The sequence below is a fragment of the Pseudoliparis swirei genome, chromosome 4 (assembly GCF_029220125.1).
Source record: "Pseudoliparis swirei isolate HS2019 ecotype Mariana Trench chromosome 4, NWPU_hadal_v1, whole genome shotgun sequence".
NCBI classification, from domain to species: domain Eukaryota; kingdom Metazoa; phylum Chordata; class Actinopteri; order Perciformes; family Liparidae; genus Pseudoliparis; species Pseudoliparis swirei.
Window position 1 is genome coordinate 25,356,580 of NC_079391.1, and position 8,822 is coordinate 25,365,401.

Here is an 8,822-nt window from a genome sequence, read left to right on the forward strand (position 1 = left end):
TTTAACTAAACTTTACTATTACATTTTACAGTGTGCATGGTAAATGTTTTTCTTCATTATTTATTTATTTGGGTTATTTCTACTTTGTATAAGCTATTAGCAGATGAAAATGTTGCTGTAGGTGAGAAACAAATCATCAAATCATCCGATAGCACAGATGTGTCGCTGGCAGCATTATCATCATTAACAGCAGCGTTATCATTAACACTATTATTTTATTCCACTTTCTTTTTTTCTGTGCAAATCAACAAATTACAAAACACAACTTCATTAAACCAGTTAATAAATCACGTCTAAGTATCTATTAAGTATAAGCAGTCAACTTGTTATTTTAGTCCACCAATCTGCATGACCAATCCTTTACTCTAAAGCTACTTATGCAACAGTTGACTATAATATTGCTTCAAGTTTATTGACTACGAAGGTTTCAAATCCCAACCCCCCGTGATCACGTAGCATCCGTCATCTGCTCAATGAGCGCTACCAGACCGATTGCAGCCATTGGCTCCCGGCACCGTGCAGCTCTGGCTCGTGGCGAGTCAGCCCCGGGCACCATCAGACTGAGCTTCTGCCACCTTTGGTTCTATTGACTCAGCACTGAAAGCTGAATCCAACACGTTTGCTTCCACTGTGACAGAATGTTTTAAAATGTAATAAGATCCATGCTGTTCATTGTGCAGACTGTTAAATTGTTTGGCAGTTCCTCCTGCTCCGATTGAGTGATGGGGATGCCTCCGGGCAGTGAAGAGGAGGCTAAACTTATCAAACTTTTTTTTAATTGAAGAAAGTTCATGATTGCAGGAGTGATACAGAGAACTTGAGATGTGTTTGGGTGGATGGAGACAAATGCAACATAGTATATAAACCAACCGCTGAATTGTGCAATGTAGTACCGTATGTTATCTATTATCTCTTCGATAAGAAATACACCTGTGGCAAGCATCTACGCAACACTGTACCACGGTCATGTCGGTTGAAAGTAACCGTAAACGGTTACAGAGTTGTACGTGTGTCAACATTACAGCAGGATATCGCTGAGACTCTTCCATTCCATCTGATTTGAATGCAGCATCACTTCCTGAAATATCTCCAAAGCGTTACATGACAAATCATTTGATGGCGTGCTGCATCCATGAAGACAGTACCTGACCTTGTTGGTATGCATCGTGCTGTCCGTTCTGTCAGCAACATGCTTACAATTCTCACGGCTCAATCTTAGCAGCATCAAACGTGAGCTATTGTATCACGGTGACTATTCAACATCTTTTTTAGAAGCTCTAGCTGGGGCAACCATTTGATAAATGATATGTATTCATCAGAACAATAGTGGCCAGCTATGGAAGTCTTCACTATTGTTCTTTGCTTTTCTGTCAATGAAAGAAAAGTTTGCATTGCTGATATAACTGATTATATGGCAGGATTTACCCGTTAGAGAAGTTTTAGCATTCCCTGAAGGCATCATCACTGTCACCGGCCACTTCTACATGTCGCAATGTTTTAATGTGCCTCTCCTTTTACCCCCTCTTCCGTGTATTTCATTACACAGTTAAAGATTCCCTGCTTTAACTGTTGACCTCTGCGCTAAGTAGCAGTTCGCACAGAATCATAGGCAGGGAAGATTTTAATTACTCTCTCAACTGTTCAACAGTAGTTATGAGGTTAGAATGGGTGATAGAAGACCGCCCCAGGAAATGCAATTTACTGTTCCACCCAGTACGCCTAGTCCAGGGGTGGGCAAACTTTTTGACCTGCGGGCCACATTCGGTTCTAAAATGTGACAGAGGGGCCGGGCCAGGAGCATTTGGACACGCAATGTAATTTATTAAACCTGGAGATTGCGTCTGTTTTTTATACATTTCAATTTAAGGTGCAAAGTTAAAGTAATCAACATTTACTGGAAAGAGATCAATGGAATCACTTTCAACATTCAAAACAAATTATTACCCAACGAAATACTCAAGCTCAATAATTTCTAATGGTTTTAAACCCCGCAAAATAATGGACGGATTGTCCTGAGAGATAGACTGTATTAAATATCCTGCCTGCAGCAGAAACTAGAAAGGGGTCTTTAAAGTGAGGGCGATGTGCGGCGTCTAGTCAGCATGTGTATGAACCCGTCACAAACAGACTGACAACGCTTTACTCGAGAAAATATGACCCTAAAGCTGACAATTGAAGTTCGATTTTTAAAAATTATTCATATCTCTTCTGAAAACACACCTTTACTCATGTGGACGAACTGTTTTGGTGTTTGAAATTGGTTTACCAAAGGTCATAGGTTCACAAAAGCAGTGAAATATCTGAATACAATGCTAGATACATGTAATTGCACCTGTCCATCCTGGAGAGGGATCCTCCTCTGTTGTTCCTGATCCGATGTGAGGTCAAAGGTCAGGGATGTCTATATGCAGATTGTAAAGCACTCCGAGACAAATTTGTAATTTGTGAAATTGGGCTCTACAAATAAACTGAATTGAATAAATGAGGAAAACCACATTTTGTATTAACGTTTTTTTAGTAAAAATGATGTGGTCTGTCACACATTCACCAAACTGATAAAGATGGGACTGAGAAATTACTTCATATTGCAGATAAAGTTTCATGGGGTGTGTGCAAATAAAAAATGACCATTACATTTTTTTTTTTTAATAAATATGTATTGTACATAAAAAAAAAAAAATCTACATTATATACATGTTGTGAAATAGAAAACAGAACACAACTATTGACTATTAACAATATGGCTTCACTATAATAACATCATGTCATCGTGTCATGAGACCTCTCTGCTGGCCGGGCAGGCTGCGCTGCAGGCTGCGCTGGTGAATCCTCTCTGTAAAATACAAGACTAGTCAGCACCGCGCACAAGTTACGGACACCGGGACGGACACCGTGACACGTAACGTGTAGTAAAGACTCTTACCCGGTCCAAGTGGCTCTCTTCTGGCTGCGTGTTCCTCCTGTGGCTCTGCAGCCCCTCCAGGCTCCGCGCTGCTGCCAAAATCACTGCAGCTGTTTCTAAATTAGTCTCACCTGTGTGGTGGGCGGGTGCCTTGTGATTTACTGAGTGTTCATTGGTTGGTTTTTTTAGCAAAATGTTGACAGACAAACGGATTGACAAATCATGGTGAAGGGTTTTGTGTGACGAGTACTTTCCGTGCCAACGCACACCGGAAGTAAACAAAGTCGCGATTTGGACAAGTTCGGCGGGCCGGATTAAAAAGCCTAACGGGCCGGATGTGGCCCGCGGGCCGTAGTTTGCCCATGTCTGGCCTAGTCTTTGTTTTATGCCAGTATGAGTTGAAGACTTAAACTGAGTCAAGGCCCAAAGGAAAATGGTGAGATATTAGAGAGCAGTTATATCTACAGCAGGCAGCATCACACTGGCAGCTCCTACTGGCAGATACAAGCGGGGTGTTTAAAGTTGCATTAATGAATTTGAGGGGTATGGAACAAAAAAACTGCAAAAGAAGCCGACCAATATATCCCCATTATAAATATTACCAGCAGCATGTAAAGTTGAAGTTTTTCTGGCCATCTGGTTAAACATCGAGGAATCCAAAATCCTAATTTTGTACACAATTGCACTTCTTCTCAGAATCATAACCGAGTCAAATATGAACACACAGGCATGACTCACATTTGTTTTGATTGAGTAGGATTCAGGCCACTTGTAGATGCACCAGCTCGTAGGGTCAATTGGTTGTTATGATCTTCCATCCATTATCAATACCGCTTCATCCTCATTAGGGTCGCAGGGGCACTGGAGCCGATCCCAGCTGACATAGGGCGAAGGCAGGGGACACCCTGGACAGGCCGCCAGTCCATCTCAGGGCAAACATAGAGACAGACAACCATTCACTCTCACATTCACACCTATGGGCAATTTAGACATCAGTTAACCTGCTGCATGTTTTTGGTCAGTGGGAGGAAGCCGGAGAACCCGGAGGGAACCCACGCTGCCACGGGGAGAACATGCAAACTCTACACAGAAGGACCGCCCCGACCGGGAATTGAACCCACGGCCCTCTTGCTGTTGTTATGATCTTGTCTAAGTAAAATCTCAATTTCTTTATGAAATGGCTCTTATGTTGCAGGTGTTTGACAATAAAGAAGATATTATGTTAACATATCATGTAGCTTCGATCTTTCCACCACTGTGAGAAAGTGAGAGCTCTTGAGGAGCACCAAGGCTCTCAGTGTCTGTAGTCCTCAGTTCGGACAATTGTGCCCCTGTAATTCATAAAGTTTGAGATTGGGATCGATGATTGAGGCATATTCTTGTAGGTTGGGCAATGCTGATTGGCTCTCATATCAGGTTAACTTGGTGTGGCCGATATTTAAAAAACAGCTGGCCCACGCATCAATTATTAAACAGTTTGACATATATATTTATATATATACATATACATATATACACATATACACACATATATATATATATACATATATATACACATATACACATATATATACACACGTAACTGTTTCCAGTTACATCCAATATTGCATTGAGGACATCGTCCCGAAGAAGACTGTCCGGTCTTTCCCTAATCAGAAGCCCTGGGTTGACGCCGCGGTCCGGACACACCTTAGAGCCCGGTCTGCTGCCTTTAAATCCGGGGATCCTGATCAGTACAGGAAGTCCAGATACAACCTTTTGAGGGCCATCAAAGCTGCAAAGAGGACATACAGGAGCAAGGTGGAGTCTAGCTACCATGGCTCTGACCCCAGGCGCATGTGGAGTGGATTAAGAGCCATTACAGACTACAAGGGGAGGGGCTGCAGTGAGACCCAGTCCTCTGTCCTTCTTCCAGACGAGCTGAATGCTTTTTTCGCTCGTTTTGAGAGGGACAGTGACCCCCCTGCAGCGGAGCTACCTGAGGGCCGAACCAGTGGTGTGCCTACTATAACTGTAGCAGAGGTGAGGCGCTGCTTCAATAAGATCAACCCTCGCAAGGCACCTGGCCCGGATGGCATATCAGGTAGGGCCCTCAGGGGTTGCGCTGACCAGCTAGCGGGGGTCTTCAGCGACATCTTCAACCTCTCCCTCAGCCTGTCTGTACTCCCCACATGCTTCAAACGGACCACCATCGTCCCTGTGCCCAAGATCACCAAGGTCACCTGCTTGAATGACTACCGCCCGGTAGCACTGACCTCTGTGATCATGAAGTGCTTTGAGCGGCTGGTCAAATCATTCATCTGCTCCTTGCTGCCTCCCACCCTGGACCCGATGCAGTTTGCATACCGGTCCAACAGGTCTACAGACGATGCCATAGCCCTGACCACGCACACCGCCCTCACCCACCTGGACAAAGGGAATACATATGTGAGAATGCTGTTCATTGACTACAGTTCAGCATTCAATACCATCATCCCCTCCAGACTCGTCTCGAAGCTCGTGGACCTGGGACTAAGCACCTCCCTATGCAAATGGTTCTTCGACTTCCTGACGGGGAGGCCACAGGTGGTGAGAATCGGTGACCGCACCTCATCTACAGTCATCACCAACACAGGCACCCCCCAGGGCTGTGTGCTCAGCCCTCCTGTTCTCCTTGTTCACACATGACTGTGTAGCTACGCACAGCTCAACCTCATTGTCAAGTTTGCTGATGACACAACCATTGTGGGCCTCATCACTGGCAATGATGAGTCAGCCTACAGAGAGGAGGTTGCTACCCTGACTACATGGTGTCAGGATAATAGCCTCTCTCAACATCAGCAAGACAAAGGAGATGATTGTGGACTTCAGGAGACGGCAGGTGGAGGAGCACGCACCCCTGCATATCAACAGTTCAGCAGTGGAAATGGTCAGCTGCTTCAGGTTCCTCGGGGTCAACATCAGCAACGACCTCACCTGGTCTGCTCACACAGACAAGGTGGTCAAAGCGGCCCGGAAGCGCCTCTTCTTCCTGAGGAGACTGGAGAAGTTTGGCATGGATTCAGTCATCCTCACCAATTTCTACAGATGCACAATAGAAAGCATCCTGACTGGGTGCATCACAGTGTGGTATGGGAGCTGCACAGCCAAGGACCGTAAGGCCCTACGTAGTGTGGTCAGGACTGCGGAGTTCATCATCGGTAGGGAGCTCCCAGCCCTGCAGGACACATACCGCTCACGATGCCTCAGGAAAACTGGCAGGATCCTAAAGGACTGCCATCATCCAGCCTTCAGCCTGTTCACCCCGCTGCCTTCTGGAAGGCGGTACCGTAGTATCCGGTCTCGCACACAGAGACTGGAGAACAGTTTCTTCCCGAGAGCCATCAGGCTGCTCAATGGACACTGACACACGATCGACACTATTGCACACGACACTTTACACTCGTCACTTTACATACACTGTCACTTTCAGCCTTGTACTTACACTTACACTTTCTATTGCACTACCTGCTTTCACTTCCTGCTACTCCCATTTGTCTGTAGTCTAGTTATTATGTGTATTATATGTATATATGTTAGTATTATGTTCAGAGTTCTTGTACAGTGTGTATGTCATGTTATGTTATGTTATATTATGTTAGGCTATGGTAGTTGTTGTGTGGTGCCTTGTCCTAAGAATTTCAGTGCCCAGTCTGACCCTGTGTCATTCTGTGTATCTGACAATAAAAGACTTGACTTGACTATATATATACACACTTACATATCAAATTTTTATTTCAGACTCATGGTCCAGATAGAACAAAACAATATAATATAAAGTACTGTGAAACCTTAATATTCAGTGCTTATTTGTTAAAAAAAGTAAGTAGGGGACAGGAGAAGAGCTGCATGTACAGTATATAAGTCAGTGGTTCTCAAACTTTTTCTGTGTTTTTCAATGACTTTATTAGAGTATGAATGCAATTAGATCTGTGCAAATAACTAATATTTAAAAAATTGCTTATTATAGCTGCAATTAACCTGTTTTGCACTGAATATCTTTTCAAGATAACAATAACATGCAACCTTTGCAAAACAAAACAAGTGCAGATATGTGAGTCATCACGTTTTATCATTATTATGTGCTGCAATGAGCTTTCCACTCCAAATCTTTTTAAAACAGGGTTGCAGGCTTGATACGGCCCCTCTCAATTCATGCTCAATGTTAAACTTTTCTTTTGAAGGGCAACAGCAGGCAAGTTGATCTCACGGAGGTGGGATGTGGCGAGAAGCTCAGCGCATGCACAGCGTCAAAGTCAAAGTCAGTTTTATTTGTCAATTTTCCATATGTGCAAACATACAGAAGATCGAAATTGCGTTTCTCTTCTGTCCAACATAAAGTGAATTGTGCAACATAGACAACATAGAGTGCAAAAATAGTAAAAAACATGTAAACATATAGACAACATAAATTGTGCTAGCAGCATTCAGACATGTGAGTCTGAAAGAGGACGGAGTGGGAGGATGGGGAGAGAGTTCAGCTTCCTGACAGCCTGGTGGATGAAGCTGTTGGACAGCCTGGCGGTGTGAGCCCGGAGGCTCCGGTATCTCCTCCCAGAGGGCAGGAGGCTGAAGAGACCGTGTGAGGGGTGGCAGGGTCACTCACAATCGAGGTCGCTTTGCGGGTGAGGCGGTGTTGTATATGTCCTGCAAGGATGGGAGGGGGGGGAGTGAGGCACCCATGATCCTTCCAGCTGCCTTCACTATGCGCTGCAGGGCTTTCCTGCTGTGGTCTGTGCAGCTTCCGCCCACACAGTGATGCAGTTGGTCAGGATGCTCTCGATGGTGCCGCGGTAGAAGGTGCACATGATGGATGGGGGGCTCCCTGCTTTCCTCAGTTTCCGGAGGAAGTAGAGGCGCCTCTGCTTTCTTTGCCAGCGATGTAGTGTTGGCTGTCCACGAGAGGTCCTCACTGATTTCCACCCCCAGGAATTTGGTGCTGCTGACCTGCTCAATGTCCGCACCGCTGATGGTCAGTGGTGGGTGATGGGTGTGGCCTTTCCGGAAGTCAACAACGATCTCTTTGGTCTTGCTGTTGTTGAGCAGGAGGTTGTTGACTCCGCACCATGTGGTCAGAAGGTTGACCTCCCTCCTGTAGAGGGTCTCGTCATCCTTGGTGATGAGACCTATCAATGTTGTGTCGTCTGCAAACTTGACCATGTGATTGGTGCTGTAGCTGGTTTTGCAGTCGTGAGTCAGCAAGGTGAAGAGCAGGGACTGAGCACACAGCCCTGAGGGGCCCCTGTGCTGAGTGTGATGCTGCTCGAGGTGTTGTTGCCAACACGTACTGCTTGTGGCCTCTCACTCAGGAAGTCCAGCAGCCAGTTACACAGCGAGGTGTTGAGCCCCAGCTGGTCAAGTTTGCAGATTAGTTGTTGTGGGATGATTGTGTTGAATGCTGAGCTAAAGTCTATGAACAGCATTCTTACATAGGAGTCTTTTTTGTCCAGTTGGGTGAGGTCTGGGTGGAGAGCAGAGTAGATTGCATCCTCCGTGGACCGTTTTGTCCGTTATGTAAACTGCAAGGGGTCCAGAGTGGGGGGGGAGAATGGATTTGATATGCGACATGACTAGTCGTTCAAAGCACTTCATGATTATGTGGGTCAGTGCCACTGGACGATAGTCGTTGAAGCAGGACGGAGTGGATTTCTTTGGCACAGGTATGATGGTGGTTACCTTGAAGCATGATGGAACAACAGCTTGTCTCAGAGAAGTATTAAAGACATCCGTGAAGACGTCCTTAAGCTCCTCTGCGCAGTCCTTCAGCACACGACCAGGGATGTTGTCTGGACCTGTTGCCTTGTGGGTGTTGATAGACGAGAGAGTCCTCTTCACGCTGGCAGCAGACAGGCACAGAACCTGATCATGGGGAGGGGGCGGAGTCTTGTGTGGACGAGTGCTG